Consider the following 17,689-nt stretch of genomic DNA (forward strand, 5'->3'; position numbering starts at 1 on the left):
TTTTTAAATGCTACTTTTTAAGTGTGATAGTAGTTATACCTTTTTTTTTGTACTGATTTTCTACAGTTTTTTAACTGTTCATTTATAAATATTTTATTCATTAAATAACATTATATATTTTTCTGAAAAGTGCAAAAAAAATTAAAAAAATTCAAACTGAAATATTGATTCATTTTTTTGTTTTAATTTTTTATTTTAATATATTTATATAATTTTCTTTAAAAAAATGTTTTTTCCCTGAGTCGCGCACTCAAAGCATACACATCACGGTGGGTGCGCGGATTCTAGCCGCTATTTTAGAAAAGTCGCTAAGGATCCGCATATGGCTGCGTGTTTTTCAGTTACATCATATACAATTAATATTACGTGATGTGCGCGATTGGTATGCGACCAGTCCGCGACTCCTGCTCCCGCGCATTCGCGACACATGCGCATTATGGTACGAGATGCTTGCGCGGTGGCGGGTCCCGTGTGATGTCATATACGTGCTGGGGCGCGCTGGGTGCGCAACTCCCGCAAAAAAAAATTATGTTCCAAATGATATGTATGTGTCTTTAATATACATATTAGGGCAAGAGATTGTCTAAGATAGTCATAAAAATAACATATTTGTACTTATAATAAACTTATATTATTTTTAAATATATTTTCGCAAAGTCGGGTGCGTGCATCGTGAGTGCAGAGAACCAGGTCAGCAGAGGTGCTGTAGAGCCAGAGAAACCAGGTCAGCAGAGCCGTTGTAGAGCCAGAGAACCAGGTCAGCAGAGCTGCTCTAGAGCCTAAGAAGCAGGTCAGCAGAGCTGCTCTAGAACCAGAGACCCAGGTCAGCAAAGCAGCGCTAGAGCCAGAGACCCAGGTCAGCAGAGCTGCTCTAGAGGCCGAGAATCAGGTCAGCAGAGCTGCTTTAGAGTCATAGAACCAGGTCAGCAGAGCTGCTCTAGAGGCAGAGAACCAGGTCAGCAGAACTGCTTTAGAGCCGGAGAACCAGGTCAGCAGAGCTGCTTTAGAGCTAGAGAACCAGGTCAGCAGAGCTGTTGTAGAGCCAGAGAACCAGGTCAGCAGAGCTGCTGTAGAGCCAGAGAAACCAGGTCAGCAGAGCTGCTTTAGAGGGAGAGAACCAGGTCAGCAGAGCTGCTTTAGAGCCAGAGAACTAGGCCAGCAGAGCTGCTTTAGAGCCAGAGAACCAGGTCAGCAGAGCTGCTTTAGAGCCATAGAACCAGGTCAGCAGAGCTGCTTTAGAGCCAGAGAACCAGGTCAGCAGAGCTGGTCTAGAGCCTAAGAACCAGGTCAGCAGAGCTGCTCTAGAGCCAGAGAACCAGGTCAGTAGAGCCACTGTAGAGCCAGAGAAACCAGGTCAGTAGAGCTGCTTTAGACGGAGAGAACCAGGTCAGCAGAGCTGCTCTAGAGCCAGAGAACCATGTCAGCAGAACTGCTTTAGAGCCATAGAACCGGGTCAGCAGAGCTGCTTTAAAGCCAGAGAACCAGGTCAGCAGAGCTGTTGTAGAGCCAGAGAACCAGATCAGCAGAGCTGCTCTATAGCCTTAGAACTAGGTCAGCAGAGCTGCTCTAGAGCCAGAGAACCAGGTCAGCAGACCTGCTGTAGAGCCAGAGAAACCAGGTCAGCAGAGCTGCTTTAGAGGGAGAGAACAAGGTCAGCAGAACTGCTTTAGAGCCAGAGAATCAGGTCAGCAGAGCTGCTCTAGCTGACACTGACTGACTGACACTGACAGACTGACACTGACTGACTGACACTGACAGATTGACACTGACTGACACTGACACTGACTGACACTGACACTGACTGACACTGACTGACTGACACTGACTGACTTACAATGACTGACACTGATTGACTGACACTGACTAACTGACACTGACTGACTGACTGACTGACACTGACCGACACTGATTGACTGACACTGACTGACTGACACTGACACTGATTGACTAACACTGACTGACTGACTGACACTGACTGACACTGACTGACTGACACTGACTTACTACTCTCTACTACTCTATTACTCACTCTCTACTACTCTCTCTCTACTACTCACTCTCTACTACTCAGTCTCTGCTACTCTCTGCTACTCACTCTCTACTACTGTACTACTCTACTACTCACTCTCTACTACTCTCTACTACTCACTCTCTACTACTCTCTACTACTCACTCTCTACTTCTCTCTCTCTACTAATAACCCTCTTCTACTCACTCGCGACTATTCTCGACTACTCACTCTCTACTACTCACTCTCTACTACTCTCTACTACTCACTACTACTCTCTTCTATTACTCTCTTCTACTCACTCTCTACTACTCACTCTCTAATACTCCCTACTACTCACTCTACTACTCTCTACCACTTACTTTCTACTACTCTACTACTCACTCTCTACTACCCTCTCTCTACTACTCACTTTCTACTACTCACTCTACTACTCTCTACTACTCACTCTCTACTACTCACTCTCTACTACTCACTCTCTACTACTCTCTACTACTCTCTACTACTCTCTTTCTACTACTCACCCTCTACTGCTCACTCTACTACTCTCTACTGCTCACTCTCTACTACACTCTCTACTATTCACTCTCTACTATTCACTTTCTACTACTCGCTCTCTACTGCTCTCTACTACTCACTCTCTACTACTCGCTCTCTACTACTCTCTACTACTCACTCTCTACTACTCACCCTCTACTACCCTCTACTACTCACTCTCTACTACTCACTCTCTACTACTCTACTACTCTCTACTACTCTCTCTATTACTCACTCTCTACTACTCACTCTACTACTCTCTACTACTCTCTCTATTACTCACTCTCTACTACTCACTCTACTACTCTCTATTACTCTTTACCACTCACTCTCTACTACTCTACTACTCACTCTCTACTACTCTCTCTCTACTACTCACTCTCTACTACTCACTCTATTACTCTCTACTACTCACTCTCTACTACTCTCTCTACTACTCACTCTCTACTACTCTCTACTACTCACTCTCTACTACTCACTCTCTACTACTCTCTCTACTACTCTCTACTTCTCACTCTCCACTACTCACTCTCTACTACTCGCTCTCAACTACTCTCTACTACTCACTCTATTACTCCCTCTCTACTACTCTACTACTCTTGACTACTCTCTCTACTTCTCACTCTTTACTACTCTCTCTACTATTATCTACTACACACTCTCTACTACTTGCTCTCTGCTACTCGCTCTCTACTACTCTCTACTACTCACTCTACTACTCTCTAATACTCACTCTACTACTCACTCTCTACTACTCACTCTCTACTACTCCACTACTCTCTACTACTCTACTACTCTCTACTACTCTCTCTCTACTACTCACTCTCTACTACTCTCTACTACTCACTTTCTACTACTCTCTACTACTCACTCTCTACTACTCTCTCGACTACTACTCTCTACTACTCCCTCTCTACTACTCACTCTACTACTCACTCTCTACTACTCTCTACTACTCACTCTACTACTCACTCTCTACTACTCTCTCTCTGCTACTCACTCTCTACTACTCACTCTCTACTACTCTCTACTACTCACTCTCTACTACTCACTCTCTGCTACTCTCTACTACTCTCTACTACTCACTCTACTACTCACTCTCTACTACTCTATACTACTCACTCTCTACTACTCACTCTCTACTACTCACTCTCTGCTACTCTCTCTACTACTCTCTACTACTCTCTACTACTCCCTCTCTATTCTCTATCACTCACTCTCCACTCTCTACCTCTCTACCTCACTCTACCTCTCTCTCTACTACTCTCTACCTCTCTACCTCTTCCTCTCTACCTCTACATCTCTACCGCTCTACTTCTACACCTCTACCTCTACACCTCTACCTCTCTTCCTCTCTCTACACGCACACACATGCACATATATATGCTTATATATGCATATACATTTATATATATGTATGTATATATATACATACATATATAAACATATATATAATCTGCATATCTATATAAATACAAATATAAATGCATGCATACATATACATATATGCATACATATGCATGTTTGGTACATGAAAGTTTGAAAAACACTAATACAAGCAAAGCTAAAAAGCCACCTAATTACAAACAGAATTGCTTTAACTTAAACGAGGGCGAGACCTATTGCATTTTCAATGCTTGTTTACTTTGTTCCATCAAGAAGGCATGGGCTATACTTGGGCTACATCTGGGTGATATTTGGCCTACATTTGGGCTCTTTTGTCTCTGGTGGCCATCTTGGGAGATTTATTTGTTATGAAGTTTCCTAATTTCCTCATTTACTGCAGTCTCCTCAGTAGGACTTTTTTTCAGTTTTTTACTTGGTTCCATCAAGAAGGCATTCAGATGTGTCACACATTTGCCATACATTCTGAATGTTATCACTCTAGTTGCTCATTAGATCACTGTAGTAAAGCTACTGCTCACCAGGGAAGTCTGCTGCTGGTATTCAAAGTGCATGTTTCAGTCTGCATGTCAGAATTTTTTTATGACATAGAAGAGGATTTGAGAAGTCACTCAAAATGTGCCCTAATTTTTCTTTCTGCAGCACTAATCATACTTTCTGTGGCAAAATGAACCCCCTCATTTTGTTCCTTTTTAAATTAAATGTTTGAAGAATTACCACTTTATTCTAACCAAGATGGCTTCAGGTGTGCCATACGTTTGTCATAAGTAGGACTCTAGTTGTTCTTTAGAACACTCTGGGAAGCTGCAGTAGAACACAAAGGAATCAACTGACAGTCTCTGCCCTTGTTGGATGTACATGTTTTACTGAGAATGTCAGACTTCATTCTCACATGACTGAGAAAGATAATGTGAATTTATAGAAAATATGCTCTCAGTTAGCTTATAGATCACCTTCCAAACCCCTGTGGGAAAAGCCTGAGAAAATAGTTTTCTCTCAAACATGATTCATGATATCACAGCAGAAGGCTTTTTCACATGGTAAAATCACCTTAGAACACACCAAAATTCCTAAAATGAGTATGGTACCATCAACAAATGATTTATAATGTAACTAAAGTCTTAAAACATTCTATTAACTGCAATGCTTTTTAATGAGGTGCTATCATGTATATTGGTCCCAAGATGGCTGCCAACACTTCTTGGATGAAGTGCTGACAGCCAATCAGATCTCACGATGAGATGTGTGGTTAGGCTCCGCCCAGATATATATGTGATTTTACTTTTGATTTTCTCAGGAACTACTGAACGGATTTACACCATTTAAGCAAAAGGCACATGCCTGACCTGAGGACTACCTCTTTGCCAAATTTCAAGTAATTCTGTTCAGCCGTTCGGGCTGCACCTTCGACTAAAGGTCCTATGGGAAAATGCATGGGGAAAACGTGTTTTGGGACCCCCCTTTTTTCTCAGCCCCCGCTTGACGAATCACCCCAAGACTTTCAGGGTAGGAGCTGAGCGGAGCGCCCCATTAGTTTTGAAAATTTCACGAAGATAAGTCAACCGGCGCCAAAGTTATTCAAAATAGAATTTTCAGATTTCCTATGGGAACTCGGTCCTAACTATAACTATCTACTGGCGACCGCTAGTAGATAATATATATATATATATATATCTATATATATATATCTATATATATAATTTATATTTTGTCCCATCTAACTACATTTTTCCATTAATTTGATTGATGAAATATGAATCTCCTCCTCCTAGATACTGTGCATAAGAAACTACATGTTATGATGTGACATTGTTGCATCGTATTTTAACTCTTATTTTGTTTTGTTTCTTTGCAGGAGAGAAGGAAGGGACCTACTCACTTACACAGGTCCCCTAACCTTTTCTTCGATTGTCACTTTTGGGATCACATTTTTTTGAGAAAAAAAAACTTTTTAGCACCTGACTGGGAAAACCAACTAGATATATAATGAATATGAGACTGGTTTGTTTTTCTTCATATATATAGAAAGCTGGATCTGTTTATGTCATTGGGATAGGCGCACATGCTTTGCTATTTGATAACCCCTTCTTTAGCGCTCACTATGCAGACATCAGAGGCATAATACGTCTCATATTGAGTTTAGCACTATGCTAATCCTGTTTTTCCTTGTGATGTCTCCTACATTGGATACGTGATGGACATTACAATTGGATAGCATGATACTATCCTAGAGCCAAGACACTTGTCTTACTATTGTTCCTTTTCACGTGTACAGCGGCATGGCACTTGTGTTTTCACATGGTCAATCATTTTATTTCACGTGTGGATCAAGCGCAATGCACTAAGCCGTTATCTTAGAATTTTCCTTTCTCGTTGATTAAGACACTGGTTTATTTTGAACCAGTTACATTTTGTAAATATCTGTGTTGGCATTAATAATTTGATGCGAACTGAGCCCCCTTTCATTGCAGGCATTGGCAACATTATACATTTTGGCATCAAATGTAACACGTTAGAATGTGGATTTCCCATAGATTCGTGCAGTTATCTTTTGATGTAATAGTAATGAGGGGGTTTCCCTAATTAATTTACCACTCCTGTTTTGACACTCCAACATGGCCACCAAATGCATGATATATTTTGCAATGTCCTATGTTTATGTTGTTGGCCAGTCGTCTGATGCTATAAGACACTTTCTATGTTTTGTGCACTGAAGTACACGTGATCAAGGCTGCGGATGCAGTTGAAACGCGTTGTGGTGGACTAAACCTGGTTGTATACGAACTTGATTGGGGATTGTTTTGAACCTGTGAGCGCACGTATTTGGTGGAACTTTTCGTGAGGACTATTGCCAGCCCGCTCCGCTCAATTTTTCCGGGGGCCCACGACTCTGCAGGGCGGGCTCTGAAAACAGGAATGTAGAATCCTGTGGTAAGTATTACAGCACAAGAAGAGCCCACAACTTCGGCATCATGTCAAGCTGACTTTAATACGTCTTAGTGTGGCAGCATCAAACAACTCATTAAATCCCTACGTGTTTTGGCGCGAGAATGCGCCTTGGTCACAGGTGAGTGTTCAAATGATCATGTGATCACAGTTCTCTACTGCGAGTCCCAGAATGCATCAATAATCCATTCCTGCAATACGGCATGGCATTACACCACATCCTTGCGGTTTATCCACACTGCTTACTGGTGATAAAAATATGTATAGCACAGTGCTCTTAGCTGCCACACACCAATACTTGCTTGGCGAGAAAACACGAAGATTGCCCAAAAGAGGACGCCTCCTCTCCCTTGCCCCATTCTTTGCATTTGCATTATCATATGTTTTGTCATTTTGTCTTGCTAGTGCTCTAGGAGTATTTTCAACCAGAGCGCTCCCTCATACATTCACACAATCCTGCTGTGATCATCTCATATCACAGGACCCTGACAAAATGTGTTATTGCTTTGCTACGCTTGTCACCTTTCCTATTCCGCTTAACAGGTCTCCCTCAGTGCTTTATTTCCCCACGAAGAGTGTCCTCAGTCTGGGTTTCTCGTATACTAACACCTAACAAGTGCCAGAAGATGTTTCTATTTTTCTACAATACTTTCCCTGCAATTTGGCCCTTTTCCTCTGCTATGACACACTCTTGCTTAGTTCTAGTGCAACTAAATAATTGCATGACAGAATTAAGCTATAATACTTGACAGATCCAAAACATTTTGGTACTTATTTACAGGCCCCTTGCGCCACTTTTGCGTCACTTCTAACATGGGAAAAGTGACGCAAAAGTGGCGCAAGGTGCTTGTAAATAAGCCCCTTTGTGTTCTTGGTACTGGTGAATTGCACGTCAGACGGTGCCAATAATTAAAAACCTATTCGCTTGTCCTATGTAAATTGAAGCTTTATCTCTTAGCTTTGTTGCTAGGCAGAGTGCTGAAAGTCCACATCTTACTTCAGTATTTGTGATGGAAACAGGTGTATGAAAATCTGAACACTCTCTCTGTGCTCTGGCAGCAGTTTCTAAACAAGTGGACTTGATTCAGCAAGGCAATGTCGGACTTAAACAGACGTCTGCAGCCAAAAAGGTCTTGATTTACACCAGTCAGGAATTCACAGAAGTATTCCTGGCGGTGTAAGTGGTTTTCCTACTGTTAAAATCTCTTCGGGGTAGTATTACAATATAGTGACCCCAAGGAGTGGGGAGGCATGGGTAGAACTAACCTGGTTTGCCTTGTGAGCTTGTGAACCTCAACATGAACTCACACACATTGAGTTTGTGGACATTCATAACCCCCTACGATCGCTTTCCGTCCTAGAAATGGTTGGAGTATTACTTTAGCAGCATTAATATTAGGATTAATATTATTATTGTCATTATTTTTAATCCCACATTCATTTTGGTTCAAAGGAAATCCCCAGAAGATAAAGAAGCACAAGAAAACAAACACGACCATCAAACAAAAAAACCACACAGCAACTACTCCACCGAATGAAGGAAGAAATCCAAGTCAAAGGCTGAGCAAAGAGATAGTCTTGTTTGCCTTCTTGAATGGAGAATCATTTTGTTTCTCCAAATATCTCATTCCTAATTGTGGGCTCCACTGCCATAAACTTCCTAAATCCTGCTTTTTGCGCTCTGAGCCACTTTAAACAATATAGTGGTACTTGAGCAAGGTGTCCTCAATGGAGGGAAATGGGTTGTCATTTCCAAGAGAAAAACGGTTCCTGTTTCATGATACCTTCTGTGGACTAGACAAGCTCTCTTGAGTGAAAACCGTTTTCCTATTGGCAGCTAGCACGGTTACCCTCTGGAAAGTGAGTCATGATTGCCTCAGTGCCATGTTTTGCAGGCACTTTACCTTAGCACTATTAGGCATGCCCCTGTAGACGGTGTTGCAGTAGTCCACAAGAGTGAGGATATACGAACCATCCACTAGACCAAACATGTTCGCAGGGAATATGGAACAGATTTTTCATTGAGTTATGAAGAGGCTATTGGGGCAGTTAATTTTGGCTCCAGTCTCGCCATTATTGATTAGGCCTCGTATACGTATAGTTTAGGGACTTTTGTACTCGTTTGGTGTGATGTGACTAATGAAGTGAAGTGGACTTAAAGCCATATAGAAAGTACGTTTGCTATGTAACCTCCAAATTTTTATTTTTTTTGCAGAGTTTTATATAGCGTGACCCGAATCCAATCAGGTATCAGAGCGCTTTACATAGCACCAGTTACGTTACATTAGGACAGACATTCATTCTTAGGCACGGGGAGATTAAGTGATTTGCCCAGAATCACAGGATGTTCAGCGTCATTACCGAGACACGAACCCAGTTCCCCAGGTCCGAAATCGAGCACCCTAGCCGTTAGGCCAACTCCTCTCCCTATTTATAATGTGTGTACACTAATGCTTCTTTTACAGTAACAACAAATTGCAGTTCTCACGTATAATTAGACATGTGCGTTTTACCACATTGATTAATCTGCATGTATTCACGTATTTACTTGAATGTATCCTATATTTATGTTATAATGGAACATATATCAATCAGAATTTTACACACTTAATGTGATTGTCCATGTATTTGTATTCACTCAGTTACAGTGTGTATTGAGATCTTAGCTTTGCTAACTTGACCTAAGGCTTTAATCATTTGGGTTACGCAAGGTTTAACCTTCAACAGGAATGCTTTTGGGTGCAGTGTTTTTTTTTCCTCTGCATGTACCTGGTACAATGACCTAATGAATGGAGAAAGGCCCATTGTGTGAACAAGATAGAAAAGCATGAGGGGAGTTTAGGGCAATAAATATTGATGAGCAGAAGGGAGGACTACTGTCTGTGTGGAATGAGGAGATGGATTCAATGGTAGCTTCGAATATGTGGCTCAAAAAAGAAGAGTTACAAGTGTAATTTTGTACTGCTATGTTATGTTTCTGAAACTGATTTATATTACTTTGGCCTTGAATTTGTAGTAAATCCATACTTAATCCTACTTATCGACTCTGTGTTACCAAATGGGTTACACTGCAATTTTGAATGAAACCTGAACCTAACTCTTTTATTCCTCAAGCACCCTAAAAAGATCAGCTGCAGGGGGGTGAGAAAAAAGGGCCCATCTACTGTGTGTCAGCCCTATATCCTATTGCCCAAACCTTCTGTATTTGAAAGATAAATGATAGTTGTTCGTAAACAAAGCTCCCCAGTTCTTTACTGTAGAACCAGGGGTAGTGGCTAGAGATCAAGCAAACAATGATCAGTTTCCACAGCCATAGAGGAGCACTTGTAGCTTATCCCCATTTAACTTTAAGAAATTGCTGGCCATCCAGTTCCAACTGCACAAAAGCCAGTCTCTCAGCCTTGTGATGGGATCATTGCAATGTTTTGTAAATTTCAGGTGTAGTTGAATATAATCAGCATAAGAAAGAGCATTAAATTGTCACTAACATTTTGCTTCAGCTCTCTATAGCATATTGCAATGGATAGATAGGACCACCTCAGCCATTGTGCACATTCGTCTAAAAAAGGTGCACTTTTGTGCAAAGGCTGGTGAGCCAATACTTTTTTCCCATAATATATTCTTTCCTATAGCTGTGTGTTCACACTGTCTTCAGGTTACAGTAATTCCACACCAGTAACCTTTTCTTTGTGTCTAAGGTCTATGAGAATTATATCATATGATGTGCATTAAAACTAAAAAGTGTTTCTATACCCTGTCTAAATATTCAGACCTGCTGGAAAGCACAGCTACCAATCGATTCCAATTACATTCAATGAGTAATTATTATTATTATTTTTATTTTAAGCCGATTGCCCCCATTTTAGATTGCAAAACACACAAGATGATGGACGGAATGTTGCACATTGGCAAAACATTTACCCCCAGTCACAGATCTGGGTTTAATCCATCATTATTTTGCTCACCACGCCACCCCAGTTCAGACATGGCCATATGCAAATCAGTCTTGACCCTGTCCCTCATGGGAACAGTCCAGCCCGAACTGCCAATCCATGTCTTCCCTGGACCGGAATCAAGCATCCTAGGACCGGTTTCGGGGTTTCACCCCTCTTCAGCCAGGATAGCTTGACTCCAGTGGCATAGTGAGCAAGGGGCCCACGTCTGGGCATACCCTTCCCACATAGGGCGATCAGCAAAACACACAAGATGATGGACGGAATGTTGCACATTGGCAAAACATTCACCCCCAGTCACAGATCTGGGTTTAATCCATCGTTATTTTGCTCACCACGCCACCCCAGTTCAGATATGGCCATATGCAAATCAGTCTTGACCCTGTGCCTCATGGGAACAGTCCAGCCCGAACTGCCAAGCCATGTCTTCCCTGGACCGGAATCAAGCATCCTAGGACCGGTTTTGGGGTTTCACCCCTCTTCAGCCAGGATAACTTGACTCCAATGGGGTAGTGAGCACGGGACACACGTCTGGGCATACCCTTCCCACATAGGGCGAATAGCAAAACACACAAGATGATGGATGGAATGTTGCACATTGGCAAAACATTCACCCCCATTCACAGATCTGGGTTTAATCCATCGTTATTTTGCTCACCACGCCACCCCAGTTCAGACATGGCCATATGCAAATCAGTCTTGACCCTGTGCCTGATGGGAACAGTCCAGCCCGAACTGCCAAGCCATGTCTTCCCTGGACCGGAATCAAGCATCCTAGGACCGGTATCGGGGTTTCACCCATCTTCAGCCAGGATAGCTTGAGTCCAGTATCGTAGTGAGCACGGGACCCACGTCTGGGCATACCCTTCCCACATAGGGCGAACAGCAAAACAGACAAGATGATGGGCAGAATGTTGCACATTGGCAAAACATTCATCCCCAGTCACAGATCTGGGTTTAATCCATCGTTATTTTGCTGACCACGCCACCCCAGTTCAGACATGGCCATAGCAAATCAGTCTTGACCCTCTGCCTCATGGGAACAGTCCAGCCCGAACTGCCAGCCTGGACTGAAATCAAGCATCCTAGGACCGGTTTTGGGGTTTCACCCCTCTTCAGCCAGGAATGCTTGACTCCAGTGGCCCATTTTAGATTGCAGCATGTTTTCTTTCTCTCTTTTTGCATATATATGAAACAGAAAAATGTAAAAATGTAACATCATTCCAGCTTGCCAATGCCAGACCCAATGACATTAGGGCTGCTTGTTTACCATAGGGACAATTAGACATGTCTTAAAAAGTCATACTAGGGGCAGAAGAAGACAACATTAATACATCTTTAACGTTATTTAGATCGTTTGCTCGGACGGAATATTTCCCTTTGGCTTTCACCAATGACCTCAGATTTGGATTGCTATTGTTGGGAGTTTGTTAATTTCAGCTTTTGTCATATTAACTCTATCTGTTTAACGGAAATCTTAAAAGGATTCCTTCACTTTATATGCCTTCAAAGGCACACATTCTGATTTTACCTTAATTTGGATAAACAGCCTCAGATGAAAATCCCTCTATTAAAATAAAACGCCTTCTGTTTATATTGACATAGCACGTAGATGGGCAAATCCAAGATCCCCAAAGCACTGCCCCAGACATATATCCTCTACAAGGGGATTTTTAGGGGCATATGTACAAAACCTCATCACCACATGAACATCACTTTTTGTGACGCTTCCGGGGCAATAGGGGCTTTTCCTTATTTACAAGGCAGCTAAGCCATTTAACATAGTTTAACGCTGCCTTGTAAATAAGGCCCCCTTTCACGCAATGCTCAGCATGAAAAGGGTGGGCAGTGGGTGTTGCGGTGGTTGTTCCACCACAACACCCATTGATTTTGACGCTGCCCCCTATTTACGAGAGCAGAGTAAATATGAGGCAACGTCAAAATTAAGACCAGGGAAATCCTGGTCTTAAGTTGGTGAAATAAGGAGAAATGCTTTAGTTATCTTCGTTTTTGCTTTTTCCATATGTGCTGCCTTGTTCAGCACACTTGGAAAAAGCAAAAAGCCTAGGATTGTTTTGTACAGGAAGGTCCCCCTTCCTGCACATAAACAATCTTTAAAAAAAAAAAATCCCTTTTTGTGACTTCCATGTGTGCTGCATTAGGCAGCACACATAGAAGTGACAAAATTCCATTCAAACATTGTTTATGTGCAGGAAAGGGGACCCTCCTGCACATAAACAATTTTCCCCTGCACGCAGACACCCTTGTTGGCGCTACACTGCTAAGTTAATATGGTGCAGCCTTGCGTTTCTGAAGTGGCGGAGGGAGGTGTTAAGCCATGACAGCTAACACCTCACTCTACCACTTCCTTGTACATATGCCCCTAAGTGTCTTTGCCAACAGAAAATACTCTAGATTTAAACAGCTATTCACCAATATTTTTTGTATATATTTTTTATTAGAGTGTTTACAAACAAAATGAACACTTTGCACCAGCATAATTGTACCAAATCAACATTATCTATGGTTTTTTTTTTAGAAGAAAACATTATGCGCAGTCTCAAATTGGATGAAACAGAGCATTAACAATTTTGCAACTGTAGCGAGATCTTTGTTCAATAGGTAAGTCAGTACCTCTCATACATTTTGTGCTTCTTTTTTCCTTTTCTCCACCATTCACTCAATGCCATTTTGACTGTCCCAGTACATGATATAAACAATGTAATATTTTTAGCTGCCTATCTTTTTGACAAGTGTCCATACGGCTGGTATGTAGATTTCACAAGATTTCTACCAGTCAAACATACATTTGTCTGCAACTAACAATACCTGAAGTCTTGCTCTCCCTTTTTTTAGTACTTGGCATTCTAAGTCATTTAGATTTTATATAATTTAAGAAAAGCAGAAAAGGCCAGTGTCAGACAACACACCCTCTACATATGCTAGACAGTTGATTTTACACAATTTCAGCATTTTACACATGCAGTGATCTACTTAAGTGCTGCAAAGATTTAAAGACTATGGTAACTCCCTACTGGTCGGTACAAGGGAAGGACTTCACTCAAGGCTCCAGTTGGTTCAAAACAAGACAGGTCGCCTTGCTCTGAATCGTCCCCCCAATTTCCATATGAACCCCTTCTTCACCTGCTTCACTGGTTGCGTATAAAAAAAAACACAGTAGTATTGAAGATCCTATGTCTGGTCTTTAAAACACTGCAGGGTAGGGGAACAGTCTATCTGAAAAACAAATGAAACCCTTATATCCCACCTGACGACTTAGATCCAGCGACCAGTTATTATCCTAAAAGGATAAATAGTGCCAGACTGGGTGGTCGTTCCTTTTCCTACCTGGCCCACCATCAATGGAACAAACTGCCTTTCTATATTCGTTCCTGCACTAACGTTATTCAGTTCAGAAAACTCCTCAAAACCTGGTTATTCAATCTCTAACTGGTCATGGTTTTGCTTCTGTTGTTTGACACTGCGGTGCCGAGAGATCCTTTTGGGGATGATTCGTTGCACTTAACAAATAATAAATAATGATAATAATAAAGTAGTCAACCTTGATCCACCCGAGCTCTATTTGCAATCTCAACTAAAGTCCCATGTTCACTGCACCTAATAACATTCTTGGATCTATGAAGGCTATGGCCATATTTTATTCCATATCATTTACCATCCCTACTGTAATACAAATCAGGTACATGGTTGGATAATCGTATTTATTTTGCTTTAAGCAATAATGGACCCCAATGATAATTCCATTAACTATACAAACCATTCTGATTATTGCGCATAAATCATGCTTCAATATAGCTTGACTTGAGTGTCAATGAGCAATAGTTGTCAATAACAGTTGGATTATCTTTAATCTTCTTCCTTAGCACTGCCTTGCTCTACTTTGCATCGGGTAGGCGTTACATGCATGGACCATGGGTGTTCCCATGCATGCACCCACGCATTATGACACTGACCCAGATTTACAAAGACTGTAAACCTGGGGTTTGTTCCAAAATGTTGCACCTAGCTAGCAAAGGAGAAATATATTTTTTCTCCTCGCTAATTCCTCTTTCTACACAGAAAGAATAGGAAGCCTCTATGGGTTGTTTTTGTGCACGAAGGTGTTCCTTCCTGCACAAAAACAATCCTGCCTGTAATGCAGGCACATTTTTACTACAGTTGTGGCACTAGGCAGCACACAATGCAGCAGTGCAAGGAGAGAGCAGAAATGCAACTTATCTATGCCTGGGCGGTGAACTTCGCTCCATTCGCGGAGTTTGCAGAGTTTCCTGCACTCCGCACTCCGCGGAACTCGCGGAGCCCGGGGAGTGCAGAAAACTCCGCTTCGCAATGTGCAGCAGAGTTTTTTCCCAGCTCGCGATCGCAAACGGTAAGTTTGCAATCGCGAAGGGTAAGTTTGCAAGCATTTTTACCCGAGCAGCAGGAATACCACCACAAACTGCAGTTCTCACAGCACTCCGCCACTTGGTGAACTTCGCTGAGGTTTTTTGTAACTTTGCGGAGTTCAGCGTAGCAAAACTCCACAAACTACGCCCAGGCTTATCCATATCTTTGTAATTATGGAGCAATTCTGTGCTCTCCATTTAAAGTAATTCAGCGCAGCAAGTTCCCTTGTTGCACCACCTCTCGTGCTATCATATTAAATGAGCCTTATCTTTCACCAATAGCACAGTTTTTGCAATTATCACCCAGCCCGGGGACGCCGCAGTACAGGTAAGTGTTTTTTTTGTTTTAAGTAATGTCTAATTAATTTTTCATAGAGGGGGGAAGGCAGGAGCTGGCCAACTCCACTCCAATGCGGAGTGTGCGGAGATTTGCCTACTGCATGATCCGCGGAGAACGTGGAGTAGGCAAATCTCTGCACGCTCCATTGGTGGAGCGGCGTTCTCCGCCTGCACCTACAGTCCACTCATTAGACTTTGGAGTGCTTTAAAGAATTTTATTACTGATCAAAATATGCAAAATGTACAAATAACTTTAAACCAGGAAATGATGTTTTACTCACAAGTTTCTGTTCAGTGTTCATAACCAATACCAGCATGGCTCTCTATGACATGATCAAGCAATACCACTGCAGGGTGTAGGAGTGTGCATAGAGTGGCAGGTGAAATGGCAGGTGCTGCAGGGGAAAGTTCCTACCATGGTAAGTGGGTGGCAAGGCGGCAGCAATGCTTGTGGCAATGACCGGTGTCAAGGGTGTGCATTTGGCAGAGGTGTAACTCTGGGGGGGGGGTCGACGGACCAGGGCTTGTGGCTCTGGGCATGGTCCAGGCTTGTGAAGGTGGGAAGAGGAGATGTGAAGACGTGCAGGAGAACAGGTAAGGAGCAGGGGCAAGGGAGGGGAGTGGGTGAATGCCTCTGCTAGCTTCAGAAGGGTTGAAGGAAGGGGAACAGAGGAAATGGCAAAAGATGACATAGCAGAAAGGAGTAAAGAGGCATTAGAGAAGGAAAAAAAGAGGCAAAAGCTGAGAAAAAACAAGGAATCAAAGAGGCATGAGTGAAAGGCAAAAAGGGGCAAAAATAGTCAAAAGCCGGAAAAGATAAAAAGAGCAAAGAGGCACAAGTGGAAGGCAAAAACAGGCAAAAAAATGGAGAAGATTGATGAAGCAAGAGTGAGAGGGGAGAGCAAGAGAGGGTAGAGATAGAGTGAGGAGGTAAGAATCAGGAGCGCATAGCTAGGTCCAAAGGGCCTTGACTGGTAGGAGGACCAGTCCAGGTAAGTGCAGGAGTTGTGGCTGGGCAACTGCACAATGTGGTCGCACTGCTGCTGCAATTAAGTAGGTCCTGGGAGCAATGATATGTCAAGATGGAATAATATAGGTAGTAACGCAAAATAGGTTTTCAATAGGTTGCAATAGTCAAGGGTGAAATAGGAAACACCCATTACTCCCCATTTGGGCCTTAGTACTTGGTGTTTGTGCCTTGGTGCTGAGAAGATATACTTTACGATACATATTTTCACATTGTTCCCCCTACTTGCGAGTTTCAATTTGAAATCCATACAGGAGAAGGTCATTTTTTTCTAGAGGCATGTCCTCACCCATATATGATAATTCACGCTTACTCAGAAGCCTGAAGAGTGACCCATCTTTGGAGAAAAAAACCAATGCATTCCAAGATAGAGGGATAGAAATGAGATGGTGAAAATTTAGTGAAAATAAGTGCACAAGAAAGGGACATGCAATAACTGACAAGTAGAACTTTGTTGACCACAAAAAAACACTGCAGAAAGAGATGATTAAAAATCTTAATGAGAACAACTGAGATAAGTGAAATAGCTGTTAAACTGGTCAATGACATTCATTATGGAACAGAAGGCATCTTCACGACTATCCTTTGGGAATTTGTTTGGTGTGTAAAACGAATTGGAGAGTAAAGAAGATACCCATGTTCAGTACATACTCACAAAACACAAGACCCTGCATCCCAAACTTACTCCCCACTTTAACCATAGTCAACCCACAAAAATCCAAAGTGTTCTTTCAAAGGTTCTGAAACTGTTCCCTTACTTCCCTTAAATCTGTTTGCGTTTTAGGTTTTGAGACACTTGTACTCCAATTTTCCCTTGCTCTGTATTAGCTGCTTTGCATGTCCAAGTGTTCTATAACATGTGCTGCTCTTTATGTTACCACATTGCAGAGTAATAATTGTATACTTGCACTACAATTAAATATGTGCTTCAGGGTAAGTGAAGAATATGTAAAGTTGTAGTGTTGCATGCATGATTGATGAACATGCACAAAACGCAAACACATAACACAGAAATTGTATAGTTTCTGCATGTTGGACTTTTGAAACCTATAGTTTCCTCTCTACCAGT

General features: G+C 42.1%; 1 protein-coding gene across 1 annotated transcript in view; it reads right to left on the reverse strand.

The window, feature by feature from the left end:
• Positions 1-17,689, reverse strand: part of PCDH15 (protocadherin related 15) — a 2,378,624-nt gene that overhangs the window by 893,558 nt on the left and 1,467,377 nt on the right. The window lies entirely within an intron of this gene.

This window comes from Triturus cristatus, chromosome 1_2, assembly GCF_964204655.1.
Source record: "Triturus cristatus chromosome 1_2, aTriCri1.1, whole genome shotgun sequence".
NCBI lineage: Eukaryota > Metazoa > Chordata > Amphibia > Caudata > Salamandridae > Triturus > Triturus cristatus.